This window comes from Acinonyx jubatus, chromosome B4, assembly GCF_027475565.1.
Source record: "Acinonyx jubatus isolate Ajub_Pintada_27869175 chromosome B4, VMU_Ajub_asm_v1.0, whole genome shotgun sequence".
NCBI classification, from domain to species: Eukaryota; Metazoa; Chordata; class Mammalia; order Carnivora; family Felidae; genus Acinonyx; species Acinonyx jubatus.
The window spans coordinates 12,865,064-12,890,344 of record NC_069387.1 but is presented as its reverse complement, the minus strand read 5'-3'; the positions used below and the strand labels follow the sequence as shown (position 1 = coordinate 12,890,344).

General features: G+C 42.9%; 1 protein-coding gene and 1 long non-coding RNA gene across 2 annotated transcripts in view; one reads left to right on the top strand and one right to left on the bottom strand.

The window, feature by feature from the left end:
* The window catches only part of FRMD4A (FERM domain containing 4A), a 606,423-nt gene that overhangs the window by 120,312 nt on the left and 460,830 nt on the right, over positions 1 to 25,281 (top strand). The gene's annotated exons all lie outside the window — the stretch shown is intronic.
* LOC113603603 (uncharacterized) lies at positions 12,249 to 23,743 on the bottom strand. The gene is made up of 3 exons (XR_008299927.1): positions 23,633 to 23,743; positions 20,315 to 20,474; positions 12,249 to 12,925 (listed from the first exon to the last, which is right to left on the bottom strand). It is a non-coding gene; the product is annotated as an uncharacterized LOC113603603 (long non-coding RNA).

Genomic DNA, 25,281 nt, shown 5'->3' with positions numbered 1-25,281 from the left:
TGTTGAATTGCAAAGTCCTTATATATTTTGGATATTAACTTCGTAGCAGATATATCATTTGCAAGTATCTTCTCCCATTCACTAGGCTGCCTTTTTGTTTTGTTGATAGTTTCCTTCACTGTCCAAAGCTTTTTATTTTGGTGTAGTCCCAATTGTTTATTGTTGCTTTTGTTTCACTTGTCTAAGGAGACATATCTAGAAAAATATCACTAAGGCTGATGTCCATGAGGTTACTGCCTATGTTTTCAGTTAGGAGTCTTAGGATTTCAGGTCTCACATTTAGGTCCTTAATCCATTTTGAGTTTAATATTGTGTATGGTGTACAAAAGTGGTCCAGTTTCATTACATGTAGCTGCCCAGTTTTCCCAGCACCATTTATTGAAGAGACTGTCTGTTCCCTGTTAAGCATTCTTGTCTTTGTTGTAGATTAATGGACTATAGAAGTGTGGGTTTATTTCTGGGTTCTCTATCCTGTTCCATTGATCTATGTTGTCTATTTTTGGACCAGTACTGTCCTGTTTGGATTACTATAGCTTTGTAGTATGTCTTGAGATATGAGATTGTGATACCTCCAGCTTTGTTCTTTCTCAAGATTGCTTTGGCTATTCAAAGTCATTTGAGCTTCTATACAAATTTTTGGATTATTTGTTCTAGTTTTGTAAAAAATAGTTCTGGTATTTTGGTAGAGATCATGATGAATCTGTAGATTGCTTTGAGTAGTATGGACATTTTAATAATTTTCGTTTTTCCAATCCATGAGCATGATATATTTTTCCACTTGTTGGTATTATCTTCAATTTCTCTTATCAATATTTTATAGTTTTCAGAGTACATGTCTTTCATCTCCTTGGTTAAATGTATTCCTAGGTAGTTTATTCTTTTTGATGCAATTGTAAATGAGATAAATTTCTTAATTTCTCCTTCTGTTATTTTGTTATTACTATATATAAATACAACAAAATTTTGTACATTAATTTTGTATCCTGCAACTTTACTGAACTTTTTATTCTAATAGCTTTTAGGTGGAGTCTTTAGAGTTTTCTATATACTGTATCATGTCATCTGCAAATACTGTCAGTTTTACTTTTTCCTTACCCATTTGCATGCCCTTTCTTTCTTCCTTTCCTTCCTTCCCCTCCCTCCATTGCCCTTCCTTCCTTCCTTCCTTCCTTCCTTCCTTCCTTCCTTCCTTGTCTGAATGCAGTTGCTATGATTTCCATTATTATGTTGAATAAAAGTGGCAAGTGTAGACATCCTTGTCTTGTTCCTGATTGAGGATGATGTTAGCTGTGAGTTTGTCATATATGCCCTTATGATGTTGAGGTACATTCCCTGTAAACCCATTTTGTTGAAAGTTTTTAAAATGAATTTATGTTGAATCTTGTCAAATGCTTTTTCTGCATCTGTTGAGATGATCATATGGTTTTTACCCTTCATTTTATTAATGTGATATATCACATTGAGTGATTTGCAGATATTGACCTATCATTCTATTTCTGGAATAAATCCCACTTGGTCATAGTAAATGATCCCTTTAATGTAATGTCAAGTTTTGTTCACTAATATGTTGTTGAGGATTTTTGCATCTGTGTTTATCAGGGATATTAGCCTATAGTTTGCTTTGCTTGTAGTTTCTTTATCTGGTTTTGCTACCAGGCTAAAGCTGGCCTTGTGGAATGAAGTTCAAAAGATTTCCTTCATCTTATATTTTTTGGAATAATTTGAGGAGAGTAGGTATTAAATCTTTAAATATTTGGTAGAATTTACTCATGAATCCACCTGGTCCTGGTCTTCTGTTCATTGGGAGTTTTTTGATTACCAGTTCAATTTTGTTACTAGTAATTTGTCTGTTTACATTTCTATTTCTTCCCAATTCAGTTTTGGAAGATTTTGTGTTTCTAGAAATGTATCCAGTTTTTCTAGGTTGTCCAGTTAGTTTGCATGTATTTTTAATAGTATTCTCTTACAATCTTTTGTATTTCTGTGGTGTCAGTTGTTACTTCTTTTCTTTCATTTCTGGTTTTATTTATTTATTTGAGTCCTCTTTTTTCCTTGATGAGTCTGGCTAAAGGCTTATCAATTTTGGCTACCTTTCCAAATAACTATCTATTGGTTTCATTGATTTTTTTCTATTGTCTTTTTAGGCTCTGTTTTATTTATTTCTGCTCTGATCTTTATTATTTCCTTCCTTCTACTAACCTTGGGCTTTATTTCTTCTTCTTTTGTTAGTTACTTTAGGCAGGATATGAGATTGTTTATTTGAGACTTTTCTTGTTTCTCGAGGTGGGCCTATATTGCTATAATCTCCCTGTTTAGAACTGCTTTTGCTGTGTCCCAAAGATTTTGGACCACTATGTTTTCATTTTCATTTGTCTCCATATTTTTTTTTAATTTCTTCTTTGATTTCTTTATTGGCCCATTGTCTGTTTAGGACCATGTTGTTTAGCATCCACATAGTTGTGATTTTCCAGCTTCCTTTTTGTATTTCTGTATTCTCTGTATATCATATGTAATAATAATTATATTAATGTATATTAATAAAACACATATTATATAATATATATTACACACATATGTAATCCAACTCTTGTTGGATTGTTCTCTTTGCCATTATGTAATGCCCTTCTTTGATTCATGTTACATTCTTTGTCTTAACATCTGTTTTGTCTGATACAAGTACTGCCACCCCAGCTTTCTTTCCCTCTCCCTCTCCCTCTCTCTCTCTCTCTCTCTTTTTTGCTTCCTTTTGCATGGAATATCTTTTCCATCCTTCACCTTCAGTCTAAATGTGTCTTTACGTCTGAAGTGAGTCTCTTGTAAGCAGCATATAGATGAGTCTTGTTTTTTTAATCCATTCAGTCACCTGTGCCTTTTGATTGGCACATGTAGACCATTTACATTTAAAGTAATTACTGAGGGAAGCCTAGGTGGCTCACGTTGGTTAAGCATCCGGCTCTTGACTTCAATTCCGGCCATGATCTCACAGTTGATGAGTTCAAGCCCCACATCGGGCTTTACATTGGCACTGTGGGACCTTCTTGGGATTCTCTCTCTCTCCCTCTCTCTCTCTGTCCCTCCCCTGCTCATGTGCTGTCTTTCTCTCTCTCTCAAAGTGAATAAACTTTAAAAAAAATAATTACTGATAGGTTTTTGTATTCTTCTCTCTTCCTTTTTTCTTCTCTATCTCTCTTTCCTTGTGATTGATGACTTTTAGTGTTATGCTTGGATCAAATAATTTGCCTTTAATGTAATTACCTGTGAGGTTAGCAAGTGACTACTTTGTACATGTACCAGAAGTGCCTCCTGCCTAACTTCTTCTCCCACCCACCCCTCACAGAACTTCCATGAGGGAATCCCCCACTCCAGAGTGTCAAGAATATTGGACATTGAACATTCTAAATATTGAAGACCTCAGGATGGGGAAGGTGGGAGGAATGCAACTTGTTGGTACACACGATCCTTTACTATCTCACTAACACGGATCTTCCAAAGATCTAGGAACAGGGGACAGGACGGAAGAATGTGAACAGAAAGAGGCCAGCATCCCAATCTGTGCCTTTTCTGAGTAGGACATTTCACTGAATCAGAGATGAGCATTGTTACAGGAAAACATACGTTAATAATATTAAACATAGAAAATTTATCAGGTCCTTACTATGCCTGGGATTTCTTTTGAGCATTTAATCCTTTTCACAATCCTTTGATATAGGTATTATTATTATCCCCGTTTTATACATAAAGAAATAGACCCAGAAAGGTTAAGTCACTATACGAGGTCACGCAGTCACAACTAGTAAAGGCAGAATCGAAGTCCAGAAGGTCTGGGTTCAGAGTCTGTGCTCTTACTCAAAATAACAAGTAATAACTTTAATAGAAGGTACACAAGAGCCCCTCCTCCACCACCACCTGCATACACAACCTTTAAGCCTGGGATCTGGGCCTTGAGTCCATTTTTCCTATATTCACCCACCCAGGTCTTAATCCTGCATTCCGTGAAGTCCTACTATGGAAGTATCAACACAAAAGGTACAAGTGGGTCATTTGTAATCCTTTCTCACATACTGGAGGATGACCAAAGGAGACGAATAGCTTTGCTTTCTGTGGGCTCGCTAGGTAGGGCCTGAATAAGAACTGCAACTTTAGTCTGACGTTTCACGCGGTTTTTTCAGCTAAAGAGACATTCATGTGGCCTCATATATTAAGTCATTTGTTTTTGCATCCTTTTTTTTGTTTCCTTTAAGAAGACCTTAAATTTTTACCGTTGACAGCTGGGAGGTCATAGGGCGGTGTCCCTATTTCTAAAGGGAGAGCCTGGGGCCACAAGTGGCAGCTGACCACAGTCACAGTACCGTTCCCTGCAGATGGCCCAGAATCTCCTGCCCCCATGATGGGGGAGAGAGGGCGAGGGTTCGGCCACCAGCACAGGCACTGGCTCGCAGAGCAGATGCTGCTGTTCATGGTGCTGATACAGGGTCTTGAGGTCTTCTCCTCAGCTTCCTAGTTCTTTGATTTAGGGGGATCTGGGGCTGCTGGGGAAGGTGCTGCAGCAGAGGGTGGGGCAGTCAAGCCACTGACTCTTTTCCGTCCACCCTGGGAGAACTTAGTATTTTAACCCCAATCTGGCAGATTCTCTATGTGCTGGCTGAATGTCAGCCCTACCCTGGGCCTCAGTTTTCTACTTGTAAGAGGAACATTCTGGATTCAGGGATGACCAGGGTTGTTCTGGCCCCTATATTCCAGCCTGTAGGCCTGATGGGCCCACTGGGAAAACGGAGGCTGGGGTAGGAGAAGGGGGAGAGGCAAGCGAGCATCACAGAGGCACCCCTTCTCCAGCCCCCCGGTGGGATGTATCCGAACGAGCTGTAGGCTGTCAGGCTGTTGGGATTAACTAGCATCCGTGTAGTAGGTAAAGTGACAGTGAACAAGTGTGAACATGAATGGGTGTGTGTGCGGGTCTGTGAGCATGTTAATGAAATTCTCTGGTATGGGGGTGACATCCATGATCAGAGACCCAAGGTAGGCCAAGAGCCATGGGCAGCCTGATCAAATTTTCTTCCTTCAGCAGCTATGGCCAGAACCCTCACCTGTGACCTCTCCAATACAGCATGTGGTATTTCAACAAGTATTTTATTATATTACAGTGAGGTTCATACTATCTTCTTCAGACTACAAATGTAATCTATGCTCATTTTGTAACCCTGGAAATGCAAACAGTTTAAAGAAGGAAATAAGAAAGGAAGGAAATAAAAATCACTAGTAATCTCATTGTCTACTGATACTCTGTGTATTGCTAACTAGATTCTCGCTCGTGTGTGTGTGTGTGTGTGTGTGTGTGTGTGTGAATGTGTGTTTTGTCACATATAATGACGATAGCTAACATACATGGCTCTCCTGCCTGTGTTAAATACTGTGCTAAGAATTTACAGGATTGTTTCATTGAACCCTTACAGAAAACCTAAGGTGAAAAGGTACCATAATTAATAGCAGTTTACAGGTAAGGAGACTGGGGCCTCCAGTGAGTTCACATTTCATATGCAGGTGTATATTATATTATATATTATACATGTTATTATGTTAATGTAACACGTATATAATATATATTCTTTTCTATCCTGTTATGTTACCTACTATAATGTATATTCCATTATGTAACATAGTAACATGAGCAGCTTTCATGATATTAAGTTTTCTTTAAAAGCCTGATCTTTAATGGTTTCATAACATTCCAGAGTGTACATATATGGTTCATGTCACCATATCTCTCTTGAACATTTTTGGTCCCCTCTCTAGCTTTCAGCCTCAAAAGTAACACCGTCATGAACATCCCAGCACATAACTTTTGGTGGGATGTCTGACCGGTTCTTTAGTTCCCCCAAAATAAAACATATTAGGTCAAAGGTTGGGAGCCATTTTAAAACCATTGATTGGTCTGGATGAAATTGCCTCCTAGAAATATTGGACCATTTTGCATTCCCATCAGTGGAACATGAATCTGTTGATCTTACCTCCAGTGTTTTATGCAATTTAAAGATTTTTATTTCTCCTTTTAATGATTGGGTTTCAGACTGAGGGCTGATGGGGGGTGGGGGCCCAGGGGTGGCAGGGAAAATTGGTGATGGGCACTGAGGAGGGCACTTGTTGGGATGAGCACTGGGTGTTGTATGTGAGCGATGAATCATGGGAATCTACTCCCAAAGCCAAGACTACACTGTATACACTGTATGTTAGCTAACTTGACAATAAATTATATTTAAAAAAATAATAAAATAAAATAACATTGATTTTTAAGAAAAAAATAAAGATTGGGTCTTGAAATAGCTCTTTAATAAGAAACATTTGGGCTTACAAATAAGAGACAGAAAAAAGAAACAGGGATTAAAGGGGGGGGCAACCAAGCATGCAGTTGTTGAAAATATATTAAAATTCAAACCACAGGCCTCTAGTATGGAGGAAACAGCTGCAATCTTTTTTGTTTTAAACATACATGGTGGGTTCTCCTTTTAATTCTTTTTTCCCCCAATTTAAATGCTGGATGGTCGTCAGTGTGTTGCTGGGAGGGAAGAAAAAATGTGAACTTCCCTGTTGAGAAGGTTATGAGAACGTGTGTGTGTGTGTGTGTGTGTGTGTGTGTATGTGTGTGTGTTTGTGTGCATGCACAAGTCTGTTAGATTGTTCTGAATATTTCGCCTCGAGAATAATCAAACAACCACTCAATTGCTGGGCTTCTGTTAGCAGTAGCTAGACATGCTGTACCTCAAATAGAGAAGCAGACTGATCACTGTCACAAGGGCTGCTCTCTGGGAAAACCAGCGGAGAGCCAGCTTTTATCTGTCTGAACCCACTCCCTCCAGGTTACAGTATAAATTGTGGCAAGGGGCAGCTGGGTGGCTCAGTTGGTTAAGCTTCTGACTCTTGATTTTGGCTCACGGTGCATTGAGTTTGAGCCCCGCATCGGGCTCTGCACTGACAGCACGGAGGCTGCTTGGGATTCTCTCTCTCTCTCTGCCCCTCCCCTGCTCACATGCACACACGCTCGCTCTCTCTCTGCCCCCCTCCCCTGCTCACATGCACACACGCTCGCTCTCTCTCTCTCAAAAAAAAAAAAATTGTGGCAAGAAATAAGAGTCTGAAGGAGTGACAAGTTCTGGGGTTAGTCATCTGCATCGTTAATAATCTCAGAGTAGATCCAAGCCATGCAGACCAGACCAGATGTGACACACGGCTGTTTCCCAGGGAAGGGTGCTGGAGGCTGGGTGGCCCCTAGTACTCGCTCATTACTCTTACCCTGTGTATCCTTGGCATTATCTTTGTTGCACTTCCAAGACTGGAAGTGTGAACCCTCCAACCACTAAGCGTTAGCTGGTGCTTGTGCCTGGAGCCTGGGCCCTTTCCCGGAGGAGCGGTCTGCCTGTGTTTCATGTCTCGGGGGTTGGAACTAGCTCACGTGATTAGGAGTCTGCGCACTCCCATGATCCGCGTCTGCGTGCTGGATACCCAGGAAAGCCGGTGGTGCGATTCAGGTCGAGTCTAAGGGCCTGATGGGAGCTGATGGTGTAACTCCCTCTTCAAGGGCAGAAGGTGAGATGAGATGCCCCAGCTCATGCAGGGAGGCAGGGAAAAGAGGGGTGAATGCTTCCTTCCTCCACCTTCCGTTCTCTTCAGGCCCTGGATGGATTGGATGAAGCCCACTCACACTGGGGAGGGTCACCTGCTTGCCTGACTTCACCCATTCAAAGGCCAGTCTCATTTGCAGATGCCCTCACAGACACATCCCGCAGCAACGTGTAATCAGGGCACCCCAAGACCTAGTCAGGTTGACGCACACTTGTAGCCATCACAGTGACTGTGGGAAGCTGCTATAAAGATTAGGAAGAGAGGTTTCCCTTTTGTGTCCCACAAAACAGAGGCCTCATAGCCTGCAGGACTGAACAGTTTCTACGTAACCTGAGTCACCTAAGCCCCGAGGATTTTCTGGCATCTGAGCCCCCATCGGTAGGAATATCAGGAACTCTACCAGGAAGCAGGTGGAGCCAATCCTCGGAGGGTCAGAAAGCTCATAGGAATCGAATAAATTGCATTCTGGAAGGGGAGCCCCATTTCCTGGAGGACTTTCTGCGGTGATGGTCACGTTGTCTCCACACTGGCTTGTCTGGTAGCCGCTCGTCACGTGCAGCTGTTGAGTACCTAAAATGTGGCTGGTGCATCTGAGCAGCTGAATCCTTGATTTTATTTCATCTTGATTAATTTTAATAGAAACGGTCACCCGTGGCCGTTGGCTGCCACGTTGGGTAGCACAGAGGCTACAAACAATGAAAAAAGCTTTTTAGTTTTATGGCTAACCACATTGAAAGCCCGAATCCTGTATTCAGAAAACTTTCAACTTATCCAGCCGCAAGGAAGTAAGGTGTTGCCATCTATTCAAAAAAGAAGAACCAGGGGAACAGGACTGAAATAGAATGGCTGAGTCTGAGACACATCACAGGGGTGGAGAGACGGTCATGAGTTTCTTTGAAATGCAGCCGGGTCTGCGTCACTGTCTGTGCTTTGCTGGGGCATTTATTCCCTTCCTTCCTGGTTTTAAAGCAGTTATTTTGGTGGTGCAGTGCTTTCGTGTTCAATAGACTTGATTTTTCACACAGCTGGGTTATCTCGGGCATGAAAGCTCTCTGCTTAATCTTCTCGATTTCTCCCTGTTCATCCCAGCTGCACAGATGTGAGCGTGACGTTTTCATCTTTCTCTCCAGGCGCTGATCAAGTATGACAGCTTCTGTGATGTGCCCACACAGACAAATATAAAAATGCAACTTTATGAAGGAAAAAGAAGGCCCCGTAAAAGGAACCCAAAGGCCCCAGATGCGGCTTATCTTCCCTGTTCCTTGGCCAAGCGGGGCCTCGTTGACTCATTTTACAGTTTGGGGGGAAAAGGTTGAACCCTGACTCTGGCAGCTCATCTTGATGTAAGATCATTTAGCATTTCCACTCTTACCCGAAGCCTCAGTTTCCTAATGAATCGTTATTTCCGGCTGGACTTAGTGATGTCTTCCCAGGAACCTCCGTTTCCTCTTTGCAGTAATTTTTCAGAGCAAAGGCACCTGGTTACATGAGAAAGTTGAGTGTCTAAAGTGTAACACTCGCTTCCCCATTGCCAACAAGAGATTTTCCATCCACTTCTCCTCCCTGGTAAATGCAAACACAGAAGGAAGGGGAAAATTGCCAAGGTTTCTAACGATGGTGGAACAGAGCCAAATGGCAAGTTGATAGACAAGGCATGTGACGCCTGTGGGAAGCCCTTACTGGTTCACAATCGGAATGATCAAGACTGTAAGGAAATAGAAGGAAATGAGCTGAGTTAATATCTGTTCTTTATGTGACTGAAAAGTGGAAGGGACCGCTTGGTGTTGTTACTGTTGATTCACTAACACCCTCGCTTCTAGGATCTAGGTTCTTTCTTCTAGTGTTATCTTGAGTCAGATGTTTATTGGGTGCCCCCTGTTGTGCGTGTGATATTGCAAAAACATTCTGTGCCAACCGCAGGAACACAGGCCTGTGTACTATAATTAGGCTCCTTTTAGGAGAGCCCATCCCTACCAGATTTTGAGACAGAAAATGAGAAAATAATGATGTCACTTGCCAGCTTCTTTTACATGACGTCACATATTCAAACACCTGGTTGTTCGATTCGTTTTAAAAATGTTTACGTGCCGCAGCACAAACTTAAATTTTTAAAAAGGGAAGAAATGACGTTAAAAGGAAAGCAAGGGACGTGACGCCTGGGTGGTTCAGTCAGTTCAGCGTCTGACTCTTGGTTTCAGCTCAGGTCATGATCTCATGGAGATCTTGAGTTGGAGCCCTGCCTTCAGCATGGAGCCTGCTTGGGATTCTCTCTCTCCCTCTCTCTCTCTCTCTCTCTGCCCCTCCCCTGCTCACTCTCTCTCAAATAAATAAACTTTAAAAAATTTTAAAAAAAAAGGAAAGCAAGGGAGATGACATGTGAATGTTTAGCATGCCACCACCCTTCCACAGGCCACGGAAGTATCAGGCCCAGATTTGGCTCTAAACTATCCAGTGGCCACTGCAAAGGGAGACATACCCGGTCATAAGCTGCACAGTGAGTGTATGGTCAGAACCCACCGGGTGCTTGGGAAGAGGAAAGCTGTCATCACACAGACACATCGGAGCACATTCCTCTGCCTTTGCGCGTCCGAGGGGCACCACCGCCCTCTGCTTCCTCGCCACGGTCAGGCCCTGGACCGCCACGAAGTCCACTCCCGGCTGTCCGCTCCCGCCCACCACTGCCTTGTGTCCAGCCACTGACCTGGTTTCCAAAGTCCAGTGGCTCCCCCTGGATTTCAAAAACAGCAGGTCCCCCTACGCAGAGCAGTTAGGGTGAGGTGTCGGGAAACAAGCCTGTTGCAGTAATGCCCTGTGACACCCGTGTGGAGAGAATCACAGCTCTGGGGGCAGGTGGGTCTTGATCAGGGGCCCCCTCGTTTCTCAGGGTGGTGTCAGGAGCAGCTGAAGAGAAAAACAGCAGCTTCCTCGCTTTGGTGAGAAGCTTCCCTCCTCTAGGACCACACTTTTTGCTGGACATTATGATAAATAAAAAAAACTTTTTTAAGGCTTATTCATTTTTCAGAGATAGAGAGAGACAGAGCAAGAGCAGGGGAGGGGTAAAGGGAGGCAGACACAGGATCCGAAGCCGGCTCCAGGCTCTGAGCTGTCAGCACAGAGCCCGACGCGGGGCTTGGACCCCCGACCCGTGAGATCATGACAGAGTCAGCTGCTTAACCGAATGGGCCATCCAGGCGCCCCAAAAAATAAATTTTAAGGGAGTGGAAATGAAAGGTGGTAATCGAAGGGTGGGCACGATGAGGATAACTCAAACTGTCAGCCTCTGAGATGCCTGTACGATTTCCTCCCCCAAGCCCAATCCCAAAGCCTTCCCTCCAGAAGAAAATGTGCTTTTCATATGCTAATAAATATATATCAGTCCTGGGCCACTCAGAGGACAGAACCCAGGCCACTTATTCTACCAGTGAGAATTTGATATAAAGAATTAACTGGGTAGCTCAGAGGGCAAAGAGGGGAAATCAAGAGATCGAAGAGGACGCAGTTACCTCTCCCTGGGCAGGGGGCCAAGAGAGGAGCTGGGATCACTGAGTCTGAGAAGGTTGGAGGCAGAGCCCTATGGAGCTGAAACTTAGACCTCTAAGCTGGGGGGGGGGGGGGCCCTGTAGTGCCAGGACATCTGGGCGCCAGGACCTCCATCTCTGTGGAGCAGGCACTGGTGTCTCCGGTCTTGTCATCACAAGGCTCCTTCCGCCGGTGCTGGAAAGCCTGGAAAGCAGATTCAGCTACTCCTGTTGTTAGACCCAAACGCTGTGGCAGGTGGACCCAGCCGGGCTGCAGTGATGTAGACAGGACAAGAGGCAGACAGTAAGAAATGAGTCCTTCTCCCCCTCCCCCTTTGCAGGTTTTCTCTGGTGGCTGTTGCACTCAGAGCCCCACAGAGAAGTGGAGGGCCAAGCTGAACTGGGAACTAGCCCAAGCATCAGGAAGAAGTGTCCAGAGGGTGGGTTTGAAACTGAGAAACAAGAGGTTAATTACTGGCCTGGTGAATCGTACAGATTTTGAGGGGTCGGTCTGTGGTTCTGAGAGGGGACTTACATTGTAGACTGGTCAGCACTGAGTGATTCCTTTCCACCAGGATCAATCCCCTGGAAATCTCTCTGTCCTTCCACCAGTCCTTCTCCCTGACCCCTTCTTTTTAGAGCGAGCTGCACCGAATTACCTGCTTTCAGATCTTACCTCCCTCTCACCATTGCTCTGTAAATAAAAATGATCATTGGGGTGCCTGGGTGGCTCAGTCGGTTCAGCGTCCGACTTCAGCTCAGGTCATGATCTCACACACAGTTCACGAGTTTGAGCCCCGATCAGGCTCTGTGCTGACAGCTCAGAGCCTGGAGTCTGCTTCCGATTCTGTGTCTCCCTCTCTGTTCCTCCCCCGCTCATGCTCGCTCGCTCGCTCTCTCAGAAATAAACATTAAAAAAAATTTGTTTTAAGTGATCATTCTCTCCCCTAGAAGGCGGAAGAAGTTTACACAATATATTTTTTCTGTCAAAAATAGTGTCTTTTCTTCACATCATCGAAAGATAATAAAGAGTGAAAAGTTAAGGTTAAAATTTAAAAAATTGGAATGAGATAAGAGTAAATTAAAAGAAACAAGACTACAAGAATAGAGAATTGTCTGAAATAAGAAAATTAGTGAAATAAGCCAGACAAGCACAAATACTGGGTGGTCTCATTTACATGTGGGAGTAAAAAAAAGAAAAACACATAGGAGTCAAACTCAGAGAAACAGAGTAGAAAAGTGGTTGCCAGGGGGTGGAGGAGATAGAAGGAGTAAAAGGGGACACAGCCTTTCTGCTGTAAGATGAATAAAGTCTTGAGGAGCCCGTGTAAAGCAGGGTGACTGTCATTGGTAAGACTAGGTTAGGGGCCCCCGGGTGGTTCAGTCGGTCAAGCATCTTGATTTCAGCTCAGGTCACGATCTCATTGTTCGTGAGTTCGAGCCCCTCATCGGGCTCTCTGCTGTCAGCATGGAGCCCACTTTGGATCTGCTGTCCCCCTCTCTCTCTGTTCCTTCCTCATTCATATTCTCTCTCTCTCTCTCTCTCTCTCTCTCTCAAAAATAAGCTAAAAAAATAGTTTGGGACTATTTGTTTCTCAAAGCTTGTGTACCCGATATGCTCATTTTCTAGGGTTAGTAAACTATAGACTCTCAGACGTTAGCATGAGGTTGGCATTTAGTTTACATGTATTACAAATACCTTTAAAGCAGTACCATGGCCCTAGACAGGTATGAGCCCTGGGGGGCACCCCTACTTTCTCTCTTCTACTCAGCATCACTTACTGCTTCTCTCACTGCAAAATACTAAAAATATAAAAATAAAGCAATGTAATGCTATAAACTAATAATAATATAAACCTTGCCATAACTAGGCTGTGTATCCTACTTGCCCTGAATAGTGTTGGTTTATCTTTTGCTCCATTATTATAGTGTCTCCTTTCACCCTTAAAAATTATCATAACACAATAGCCATAACACAACAAATGGGGTCCCAATTTGTCCATTGTATAAAATACAAGGTTCCTTAAGTTGTGAGGTTAACGAATTGAACAAGGGAGCGGCCAGACGGCAGGGAGCTTCTCAGTTGGGCTCTTGGGCCCAGTCTTGTTGTGGCGCCACCTGGTGGCAGATTTCTGAATTGACTTAAATGTCCATGGGGACCATTCTGGGTCTTGCCTCAGGCTGAGACCGTTAATGACAGTAGCGGCCATGCTAGGATCCTCCCATTAGTTGGTTTCCAAGTCATGGCGACTGGGCTGGCAAACTGCTGAGATCGCATCAACTCACCCTCCACAGGGTTGCCTGCCTTTGCTGTCTGGCCTTGTCGTCCCTCGACATCATGCCTCCCCTAGACAAGAACGTTGCCCACCCCATTTAGGCATTTAGAGCTGGACACGGAGGATGGGGGCGAATTGCCTCCCACTTGGTATTTGAATTCAAGTTATCATAGTTAGCATTGCTAATCACAATAATAGTTCACATGTGTTGAGAGATTTCTCTGGGTCGGCAATTTACATTAAGAAAGGCATTTCTCATCAAACACCAAATAAAGACAAGCAGAAGTCACTGTAGGCTCTACTGTGCCACATATCTGCCAACTCCACTGAGGTCAATGTCTCTACGTATCTATGATGTATTTTATGAGATATTATTTTGGTTTGCGCATGATTTCCTTTTGCTCTTTTATAAAAATAGAGCCTTCAGATTTTGGTTTAAATTGAATTTTAGCTTTTGATTCAAAACTTCCACGTTTGTCATGTGCCCCAGAGCACAAAATAGGTGCATTTTAGTGTTTGACAACTTATCTAGAACTCTGAAAGTTTGGGCTATTGGGTCCATGGCTGAAGGCCAGTCCGGTAGGTGACTCTGGGATCAGTTCTTGGAGAGTAGGTCATATTTGAGTAGGTCAGGTCTGAGTTGATGTTAATTTCTGGTTGACCCCAGAATCTCAGTTGACCCCAGTTATCCCTGGTTTCTACTAATAAGATCCCTGCCATATTTCCCTTAGGTTTGTGCATGTGCCTCGTGTGTGTGTGTGTGTGTGTGTGTGTGTGTGTGTGTGTGTGTGTGTACACATGCGGGTGCATATGCTCGCCCGTTGGCATGCTGGAAGGGTTTTAACATTAGAATCAGAACATGTTTTTGCATTTCTGCCGTTTTGATTGACTTGTATTCCTTGGGAAAGTCTTCATCGAATCTCTGCCTCTCTACTGATCTTTCACACAAAGCTAATAAAGAGACAAAGTAGCTGCTCCCTGATTATGCTGAATGAAAAATTTTGGTGTTGCAAAGTGGTTCTGATTCTTGGTTTGTATGTGTTGAATGTGGGCACCAGAACCTATGACAGTGTAGACGATGGCTGCCTTCCTCTGGGTCACTTGTCCTGGGCTGTACGTGTGTTAGAGGGTGTACCTAATCCCAGGAGCTGCTACTTTATTTTTATAATTGGATACACCCTCAGAAAATACTACCAGCTCCCTCCCTGGCAGTTGTGTAAGGAATTGACTGGCCCCAGCTTGAATCTGCCTGCAACAGAGGAACCCCTGGAGATCGCGCGGCCGGAAGAGTCAGACTCCATGTTTAAAACTGAGCAAGTTTATTTATTACCTGAGGAGAGAACAGAATAAATGGGGAACCTTAGGGAAATAATTTTTACAGGTAGTTTTCAGTCTGTAACTGCAGCCCTGAGCCCCTCTGCTATTTACTGATGGTAACTGATTTTTTATGCAAGGGAGCACAGGGGAGACGTTTTACTTTTGTGAGAAAGATTTACTATCTCACAAAGAGAGGCTTCTCTCCTAGGTATGTTTTTCTTTTCAAATCCCACTGAAATGCTGGGCCAGATTTTGAAGATTTGGTTTCCTGGTCTTGCTCTGTTTCTAATTTACTGGATTATAATAGGCAATATCCTTAACCCCTCTGGGTTTTTCCACTCAGGCAAAAATAAAAATTAGGACATCTAGCCTACATAAAAAGGGATGTCAAGGGAATATGGTAGATTATTTTTGATGTTTGGAAGAAATAAATAACAGATACTACTAATAATTCTCATTGCTCTATTTAAACCTGCCCTGAGAATAAGAATTGCTATTTCACTCTTAGGGAATGAAGGAAAAATAAAACTAAGCAGAGAGATGGCTGTTTAATGCTTTGGAAGCATCTAAAGAAGAGATGGGATACTCCTCTTCAAAACCAGATATGGTTGGGGCACCTGGGTGTTGTCTTAGTTGTTGAAGTGTCAGACTCTTGATTTTGGCTCAGGCCGTGATCTCATGGCCGTGAGATCGAGCCCCATGTTGGGTTCTGTGTTCACAGTGTGGAGGCTGCTTGAGATTCTCTATCTCCCCCCCTCCTCGCCCCTCCCCAGTTTGCACACCTGTGCACTCTCACTCAAAAAATAAAAATTAAAAAATAAAAGAAATAAAAAGTTCCTAAAAGTAAGAACCCTCCTTGTTTTTTTTCCACCATCCCTCCCACATTGCCCAGCCCAACTCTGTGGAGAGAAAAAGAGCTCAATATGTGGTTGATGAATGAATGAAGAAGGGTAGAGATGGATGAAACACTGAAGAAACAAGTGGATATTAGGAAATCATCTCTGTGCTTTGTTATTTGTTTGTTTTGTCATAGAATTTTTCATGGTAGGAAATTTGGAAAATGGAGATAAACATGAAATGACAATCATAATCACAGAGGATCCCATTGTAAATATTTTGGCACATTTCCTTCTGTTTTTCAGACACATATGGAGAGAGACACATACACTCATACACAGACACACACAAACACACACATATGTGTTTGTATATAAATCTATAGCATCATTTTTATAACTTGACATCATAGTATGTAGTTGTGATTAACTGTTTCTTCAGTGAATAGCCTATCGTGAACACTTACTCAGATAAAATGTTGTTTAAAAGTTGATTGCGTGTACCTTGATAGAATTACATTTTCTTACAGATTGGACATTTAAATGTTCACTGTGAAAATAATTTCATGATAATTTCTTTGAATATAAATATTTATGCTATCTTGGGCGACTTTCTCAGGGTAATTTCTATACATCAAAGGAAAGGTCATTCTTGAAGCTTTGGTTGACTTTGCGACACATTCATTGACCTCTTGTATTTCTCTTTTTACCTACTCGTGGTCTCTGCTTACAGGTGCCTGTATTCCTGGAGGAGATGAAACCTGTCACTCTTTTTTTTCTTAATTTTTTTTAATGTTTATTTATTTTTGACAGGGAGAGAGAGAGAGAGCATGACAGGGAGGGGCAGAGAGAGAGGGAGACACAGAATCCAAAGCAGGCTCCAGGCTCTGAGCTGTCAGCACACAGCCCGACGCGGGGCTTGTACTCACAGACCGTGAGATCATGACCTGAGCTGAAGTCAGACACTCAACCGACTGAGCCACCCAGGCGCCCCAAAACCTGTCACTCTTGTCAGGAAGCACACATAGCCGGTCCTGTCCCCCGGATACCTGCTAGGGGATAGGATGGGTCAGAGAGCAGCTTGAGAAATCTACGTAAGATTTTCCGGGGTTCTCAATATTTTCCAGCTTAAATGTGGCTGTTGGTGCAGTCTTGTTGAGAATAATTGGGGGGTTCCTCAAAAAGTGAAGCGTAGAATTACCCTAGGACCCTGCAATTCCACGCTCCGATATATACCCCCCAAAACTGAAAACAGGTATTCCAACAAATATATACACATGCATATTTATAGCAGCACTGTTTACCATAGTCAAAAGCCAGAAACAACTCACATGTCAACTGCTGATTGGATAAACAAATTATGGTATATACATATCATGGATACCATTCATAAAAAGGAATAGAGTGCCGATGCATGCTGCAATGTGGATGAACATCAAAAACATTTTGTGGGGTGCCTGGGTGGCTCAGTCGGTTAAGCGACTGGCTCTTAATTTCAGCTCAGGTCTCACAGTTTTTGAGACTGAGCCCCGCATTGGGCTCTGGACTGACAGTGCAGAGCCTGCTTAGGATTCTTTCTCTCTCTTTCTCTCTCTGCCTCTCCCTTATTCATGCACATGCTCGCTCACTTGCTCGCTCTCTCTCTCTCTTTCAAAATAAATAAGCCTAAAAAAATAAAGATTGCTTTAAAAAATTTTTGTTATGACAAAGAAGCTAGATGGAAAAGGGTCATATGTTACATGGTCCCATTTATATGAAATGCCAGAATGAGTGACCTTTTCAAGACAGAACGTAAGATGGTACTTGCCAGGGGCTAGAGGTATAGGGGAGCAGCTGCTTACTGGGTACATTTCCTTTTTTTTATTTTAATGGTTAGGAATCCCCTTTTACTTTATGTCTAGGCTTAAAGGAAAAGAAATTAATAAGCACTGATGAGGTCACAACTGTTATGCTGTGTTTTCCCATGACTGTAATTTTTCAATATAGGACTTGTTTTTTTATTGAGATATAATTGACGTATATAACATTATGTTAGTTTCGGGTATGCAACGTAACGATTCGATATTTTTATGTATTACAAAATGATCACAATCAGTTCAGTTAACATCCCTCCCATGTAGTTACAACCTTTTTTCTCTTGGGATGAGAACCTTGAAGAGCTACTCTCTTAGCCCCTTTCGAATATGCAGTGCGGTTTTATTGACCATGGTCACCACGCTGTACATGACATCCTCATGACTTACTTATTTTATAGCTGGAAGTCAGTGCCTTTGACCCTTTTCATCCATTTCACTCACCTTTCCCCCCTCCACCCCAACTCTAGCAGCCACCAATCTGTTGTCTGTATCTGTGAGTTTGGCTTTGTTTATTTGTTTGTTTAGATTCCACGTAGAAGTAAGATCCTGCGGTATTTATCTTTCTCCGTCTGACTTATTTCACTTAGCATAATGCCCTCTAGGTCCACCCGTGTTGTCGCAAACAGAAAGATACCGTGTTTTCTGTACCCCTTCGTCCACCGATGGACACTTAGCTTGTTCCCGTGGTGTCTCGGCTATTAGAAATGACGCTGCAGTGAATACGGGAGGGCAGATCCCTTTTCAAGTTAGTGTTTTCATTTTCCTTGGATACATATCCATAAGTGGAATTGCTACAGCACATGGTGTTTCTATTTTTAATTTGGTGAGGAACCTCCGTACTGTTTTCCACGGTTAGTCGCCCTCATTTACATTCCCACCAGTGCACGAGGGTTTCTCTTTTTCCCAATTCTTGCCTTGCTATTTCTTGTCTTTTTAATAACAGCCATTCTAGTAGGTAGGAGGTGACATCTCATTGTGGCTTTGATTTGCATTTTTGTGCTGATTAGTGATGTTGAGCACCTTTTCACGTATGTGTTGGCCATTTCTGTGTCTTCCTTGGGAAAAATGTCTACTTCGATCCTCTGCCCATTTCTTAGTCGATTTTTGTTATTGAGTTGCACCATTTTCTTTTATGGTGACGACAGTTTTGGAACTAGAGAACAGTGGTGACTGCACAACATTATGAATGTACGAAACGTCACTGAACTGTTCCCTTTAAAATGGTTCATTTTATGTTATGTGAATTTCACCTCAATAAGAAGAAAATCTAAATGGCGAGATGCGGCATTATGCACATACCTAAATGATCCTGGATCAGTCTAACAGCAAACTGTGAGGTTGGGGCACGTGGCAGGGGTGGAGGTGAGGGTTGAGCAGGATGATGGACTCGTGTGTGAAATGGGAGTAATCGTTCCTTTGTGAGTAATGGGAGAGGATGTTTGTAAAGGTCCGTATCCTGAAAGTAATTTTCTTCCTGTAAAAATTCAGGGTCTTCAGTGTTTCCCCTTACCTACCCAACGCACACTCACACACACACACACACACACACACACACACACACGTACCACACACGCACACACGCACACGTGTCTTTGCATGACCAGAGAGGGCAGGAGCCTTCCCTGGGCATCAGCAGGCAGCAGCAGATGATTTTACAGAGTGCGTGATGGAGGGCATGGACTTCCCCAGGGTCTGTACATGTTTGTGCTTTACCAACATGTACAGCTAGTCATATAAATCTAACTCATAAAAATTTTATTTCTTAGAGTGTCATCTTCAAGGCATAGAGGAAGAATGGGAATTTCCATAGCGTGTGCATATCCACCTTTACATGGGGGAAATTTCAGATAAGTATGGGACGTGGGCAGGAGCGGACATTCCACGTGTTCAACATCCACAACAGAAAAATTGGGGAACAGAACAAAGAGGCCCCGGAAAGCAGCAATACATTTCCCTCAGTCTCACCAAACTGAGAAATGTGCCAGTGGATTCGTAAGAGTCTGGGGTTGACAGCAGAACTTCATAGCAATATTTCTAAGCATACATGTTTGTTCAAAAAACTATGCGGGGCGCCTGGGTGGCTCATTTGGTTGAGCGCTGGACTTGGGCTCAGGTCATGATCTCACAGTTCGTGAGTTCAAGACCACGTCAGGCTCTGTGCTGATAGCTCAGAGCCTGGAGCCGGCTTCAGATTCTGTGTCTCCCTCTCTCTCTGCCTCTCTCCTGCTCGTGCTCTCTCTCTCTCCCAAATAAATAAATAAACATTAAAAAAAAAAAACATGAATAGCAATCTAACTGTGACTACATCAGTATGTCATTTCACATATGTCTATATACATGTATGTGTACTTTTTAGTTTATTGCTTATGTGCTATACTTAAGAAAATTGATTAACAAGGTTTCTATTGTTCATTCCATGGTATTCAGGGTTTTTTTCCCCATGAATCCTTATGCCTTTATAAAGCCTCAGATTTAAAGAAGCCCTTGAATTATTGCTGACCAGGCAAAGATCTAGGTGCAGAGATCTATGCACAGAGATCTAGGTGACAATTTCTGACGAGCAGTACCCATGCGCAATGGTATCTAAGCAAGAACTATCTTCTATCACTCTTGCCCTGCGTAAATTACCCTGTGAGGTCACCCACTCTGTCTTTCACTGTTTGGTCTCTGCCCCTGTCTCTGATTCTGCCTATTTGGAAAATCCCAAACCACATCTCTGGGGAGCCATAAGGTTTTCCCTCACGCATTCTCCTCTTTAACTTGTGTGTCTCTGCAATCTTATAGCACTTCTGGTGTCTGCTACAACATCTTGTTCCATGTCATAGGCCATCTTCTACTTATTATGACTTCTCGTTTCTTCCCTGCCCAACAAATTTGTATGCTTTTTGGAGACTCACCTGGGTCTGGTTCTGCACGCATTCCTATGCACTCACTCCCTCGTGGTTATGTCAAAGTTGGAACGTGATAAGAGACATATGCAAGTTAAATGGCAAGGCACGGTGCCATTTTTGTTTCTTGGGAGTTTGGTGTCTCATTGATAACAGAAGGTCTGCAGACCTGGAACAGTTAAGTAAAAGTATCAGTAAGGGCTCTCTCATTGCCCCACAGCATAGTTATCGATGCAAGGCACATCCCTTGGTGCATTATTCTTGATTGGCTGATTGATTGACTGAGAGCCAACCTTTCAGGAAAAACCAAGGTAGAGTACAGTCCATTGGTTTGTAGACAATAGAAACATGTTTAAAAATCATCTGAAGCAAGAGCGTGTTCTTCACCAGGTAACGATCGCCAGAAATTGTATTCAAATGCCAAACAAAATTAGCCATGGTTGCCCCAGAGTAGAATTTCTGAACACAGTATTTAACTTGACCTAGATATTGACAAGGGCACAGTGCAGTCCTTGAAGTAGGAATCAACAAATCAGGCTGTTACTCTTTCTCTCTTTTTGTGGAATTGCTCTCTGTGCAAATATGTTTAGCTCACATTGCTCCATACACAGCCCTGACAAGTGCAGTGGTTTTTTTTGGGGGGGGGAGGGGAAGATTATAGATGTAGTAGTGAATAAATAAATCATCCTCTGGAAGAGTCTGGTGACCCCTGGAAGAAAAAGGTGACTCAAAAATGCTGAAACGCTCTTTCTAGGAATTCATTATGCTTTTAAATTCAGTAACACAATGGCAGAGATGTCAGTTCCTGGAAATTCACAGATGAAAGTCACACCTTGGTAGTGCCACGTTCACCAATGTGCTGGAACTTATCTAATACTGTGGAGAAAACAAGAAGGCATTTCTTTGGAGAGGTTTAAAGAAGGGAAGAAAATAAATAAGTCTAAGAGAGCCTGAAACTCTCTTAAGCAAAGGGGTTCAAAGGAGAAGGCTCTTAACAGAAACCCGAAGGTGTGAAGAGGCTGATGCTGGGTGAACAAAATAGATGTGGAGGACACTTGTCACACAACAGTGTACTAACTTAACAGCTTTCCTTGAGCAGAATTTGTATTTCCCAACTCTATATTCAGAATTTCCCTTTTTCTTTCTTCTAAGCTAACTAGGTTATAAGAGTCGTCTTTCACGGCCGATTAAGCTCTTTTAACCTCTTTAAGCAAGATAAACAATGTATTAGTGAGCATGTGTGTGCGTGTAGACACATATATCCAAAATGTGGCATATACAGAGTTAAACCAAATACTATTAGCAATTCTCCTAGGGGAAAGTGGAAATGACATACCTACGATTCCAGATCCAGAAAAAGATTTTACACAAAGCCTGGAAAAGTCAGTAAATGGGGATCACCTTGAATGATAAGGGGATGGCAACCTGAGAGATAATCACCAGGGAAGCAGCCGTGCCCCTCTGGCTGGGACTCAGAACAGTTCATTATTAGCAGCTAAGGCTTAAAGTGTGATCGGTTAAAACCAGTGGGGATTAAGACCTAGATGACGTTTCCACTAGGGACATGAAACATACAACTAGGGAGAGTCTTGTGGAAGAGGAGATAGGCAGCCAATGAGAATATAATTTTAATTATAGAGTCAAGAGAAAATAAGATACACGACTGAAGCGACATCTAGGAAATAATGTGTATAAAGAGCTGCACTCTCTCTTAAGGAGATGGCACATTTCCTAGAAGAAAAAAAAAATTCCCGTCAGTTGAACTGAAAAATCCCATCTAAATATGAAAGTGGGGAATGTATTCTGAAGCTAGAAATACTCATCAGTGTGTTAAATGTCACACATTCTAAAAATATGAGGTAGATTTCAACAGCCCTGTGGTTAAAGGCTGATGATTGGAATTTTGCTTTTATGATGCCATAGCAATTCAGATGGTCCTTAGGTTTCCATAGCAACGGCCTGATGCTACTTTTTGTTCTGTGTAGTCACATGATGCCTCATGTACTGCTGCATAGGAAGCATAGAGAAGCAGTTGGTTGTATTTTCTAATTAGTGACACAGAGACCAGGGGCCACGATGAAGGACTTCCATTCCCATTGGTTCTGAGCCTTACAAACAAGAGCCATCTTGTGACTTTTTTTCCTGCCAGTTGGCCCTTCTACTTGCCTTGATGAGCCACAGCTCTATATCAACAGTATTATTGTTTCAGGAATTGCATATCCATCTGGATAAAAGTCCCTTCTCCTACTGGTGATGCCCAATTGTCTTAGAAGTTGCCACCAATATATGAGTGGTGGTCATTAGCCATGAAAAGTGTACCATTTTCACCCTAGGGTGAGTGGCAGCCTAGCTCGCGAGAGCCAGGCCACAATAGTGTGTCATGAAAGGCTGTCACTGTAGTGATCTGTACCTCATTTTTACCATCTATGAAAGCGGAGTGATGACCAAAGTGATGACCCTTTTCTTACTCAAAAGGTACTATCTATAAAACATTTAGACAAGTTTTGGGGCACTTAGAGTGGATCAGTTGGTTGAGTTTCCGACTCTTGATTTTGGCTTAGGTCATGATCCCAGTGTTGTGGGATTGAGCCCCGCAATGGGCTCCATACTAAGCATGAAGTCTGCTTAGGATTCTCTCTCTCTCTCTCTCTCTCTCTCTCTCTCTCTCTCTCTCTTTCTCTCTCTCTCTCTCCTCTTCTTCTTCTTCTTCTCCTCCTCCTTTTCCCTCTCTCTCTCTCTTTCCTCTTCTTTTGTTTTCCTCCTCCTCCTCTTCTTCTTCTTCTTCTTCTTCTTCTTCTTCTTCTTCTTCTTCTCTCTCTCTCTCTCTCTCTCTCTCTCTCTCTCTCTCTCTCTCCATCCCTTCCCCCTAAAATAAAATTTTAAAAATTTAGACACGTTTTTTCAAACCTGTTTGGAAGGTGTTGTCATGTCAAGAGAACCCCAGCTGCCCTGGGTTTATGTATGAGAAGTATCAAGGTGCTACGTGGCCTCACTTAGAATCAGAGAGAACACCACGAAGCTTGCAAGCATTAAGTAAGACAGATAGAAATCTCTCCGGAGCTCTCATTAAACTTATAAGTGTTTTCTTACTGAGGCCGACTTAAGTTCCCAACATTTGTACTACCGTTCTCAGTACTAAGCATCAGGTTAAGATCCATCTAAACTAACCTTGATGTTGGCTGTTTTTCAGTGGGCATTGGAAATTTATGGGTTCTAGGCCTAAGTGATGACAGCAACATTTGTTATCCTAGCAGAATCAATTCATTCCTTTATATTATTTTTTCTTTATATGGGAGGACATTCATAAAAGAACCAAAGAAATGGTACCTTGTATAAGAAGGTAGCCAATAAATACATGTTCACCTTCCTCCTCTTATCCCTTTCTTCATCTAAAATTCTTGCATTTCTAGAATTTTGCTGCGTGGTGGTTAAAAGGTGAGCCAGTGATGTAAGCATGTTTGGAGCTAAGGACCACATTCTGGTGATGCCACAGTATCATCAATGTGAGGGATTAAGCTCTTACTATCTATGGGACAGGATGCTATACATACTGATGGAAACACAGAGCTCTGATAGCCTGTGCTTGAGGGTTACAATGAGGTGAAGGTTACAAGATAACAGTAAAAGATAACCTAAACTAGATGTCCAAAAGCCATTACAGAAGAGAAGCGGATTGGATTGAGGAGGAGAAGCTTCTTGTAGGAAGAGGAGTAGATGTGGACTTTGAAAGGAGCATTTAATACTTATGGAGTACTTACAAAGTTGTGGGTATTGGGCTCTTTATCACTTGATATCATTGATTAAAGGGGAAATTCTTGATACGGGAGTAAATGTGGGAAGGTGGGGGGCACCTGGGTGGCTCAGTCCATTAAGTGTCTGACTCTTGATTTAGGCTCAGGTCACTATCTCATGGTTTGTGAGATTGAGCCCTGCATTGAGCTCTGTGCTGACAGTGTAGAGCCTGCTTAGGATTCTCTCTCTCCCTCTCCCTCAACATAAATAAACATTTATAACAATGTGGGAAGGTGGGAATGGTAGCTTCCAAGTGGGAATGATTGAACAATGTGTTTGGCAGGAGGGGAGGTAAGTAGGAAAAAGGGTGGTGGATGCCTCTGAAAGCCAAATTAAGGAGTTTGGACTTCACTGTCATGTAGTGGGGAGCCATTGTACATTTCTTAGTAGGGACTGCTATGCACGCAATTGTACAGTTTAAGAAAGAAACACTGGCCAAAGCAACCAAGAGACCACTGACACAGCCCAGGCATCAGGCGGTGGGAACTTGGCACATGAGGAGAGGCAGCAGACAAGGATGTGGATAACATTGGCCGTAAGAATTAGTACTGTTGATGACAGTGTTTGGAAAGTCTGGAGAGGGATCTCATTTGGGAGAAAGAAGGTGCTGGGATGTATAAAATTTGAGGGAACTACAAGCATGTGGGGTTATCTTTCCTGGAACGTATTAGACATGAAAACTCGCATTATGGGATACATATCCCCTCACCTTCCTTGTGGGCAAATGGGGAGCCCATGGCCATACAGCCCATGAGGCCAATGGCACACATCATCCTCCCTCTTCAAGCAATAGAGAGATTGGCCACCACCAGAAGCTACTTTCTGCCTCCTTACTGGGCAGAATCATGCCTGGCTTTCATTTTCCAGCCAGTGCCCTCGGGGAGGATGCATCATATGTTTCGATTTACCTCCCTTTCTCTTTGTTTTATCTTTCTTTTTTCCTAGCAAATTATGGACTCACATAAAAGCCGAGTTGTCCATTGCTAACCCCCAAATAGGTCATTCAGCAAGTGTTCTTGACTACTTCCTAGTAATGGGCCCAAGTCCCCTCCAACTCTCCTGCCCACCACACTTGGCTGGCCTTTTCCCCACATACACTGAGGGTGAGCAGAGAAGTGGTTGGATGCAGGTCAAAGCAGATGTCTACGGAGAGTTTCCAGGTCATTCTATCAGCATTTGTTAGC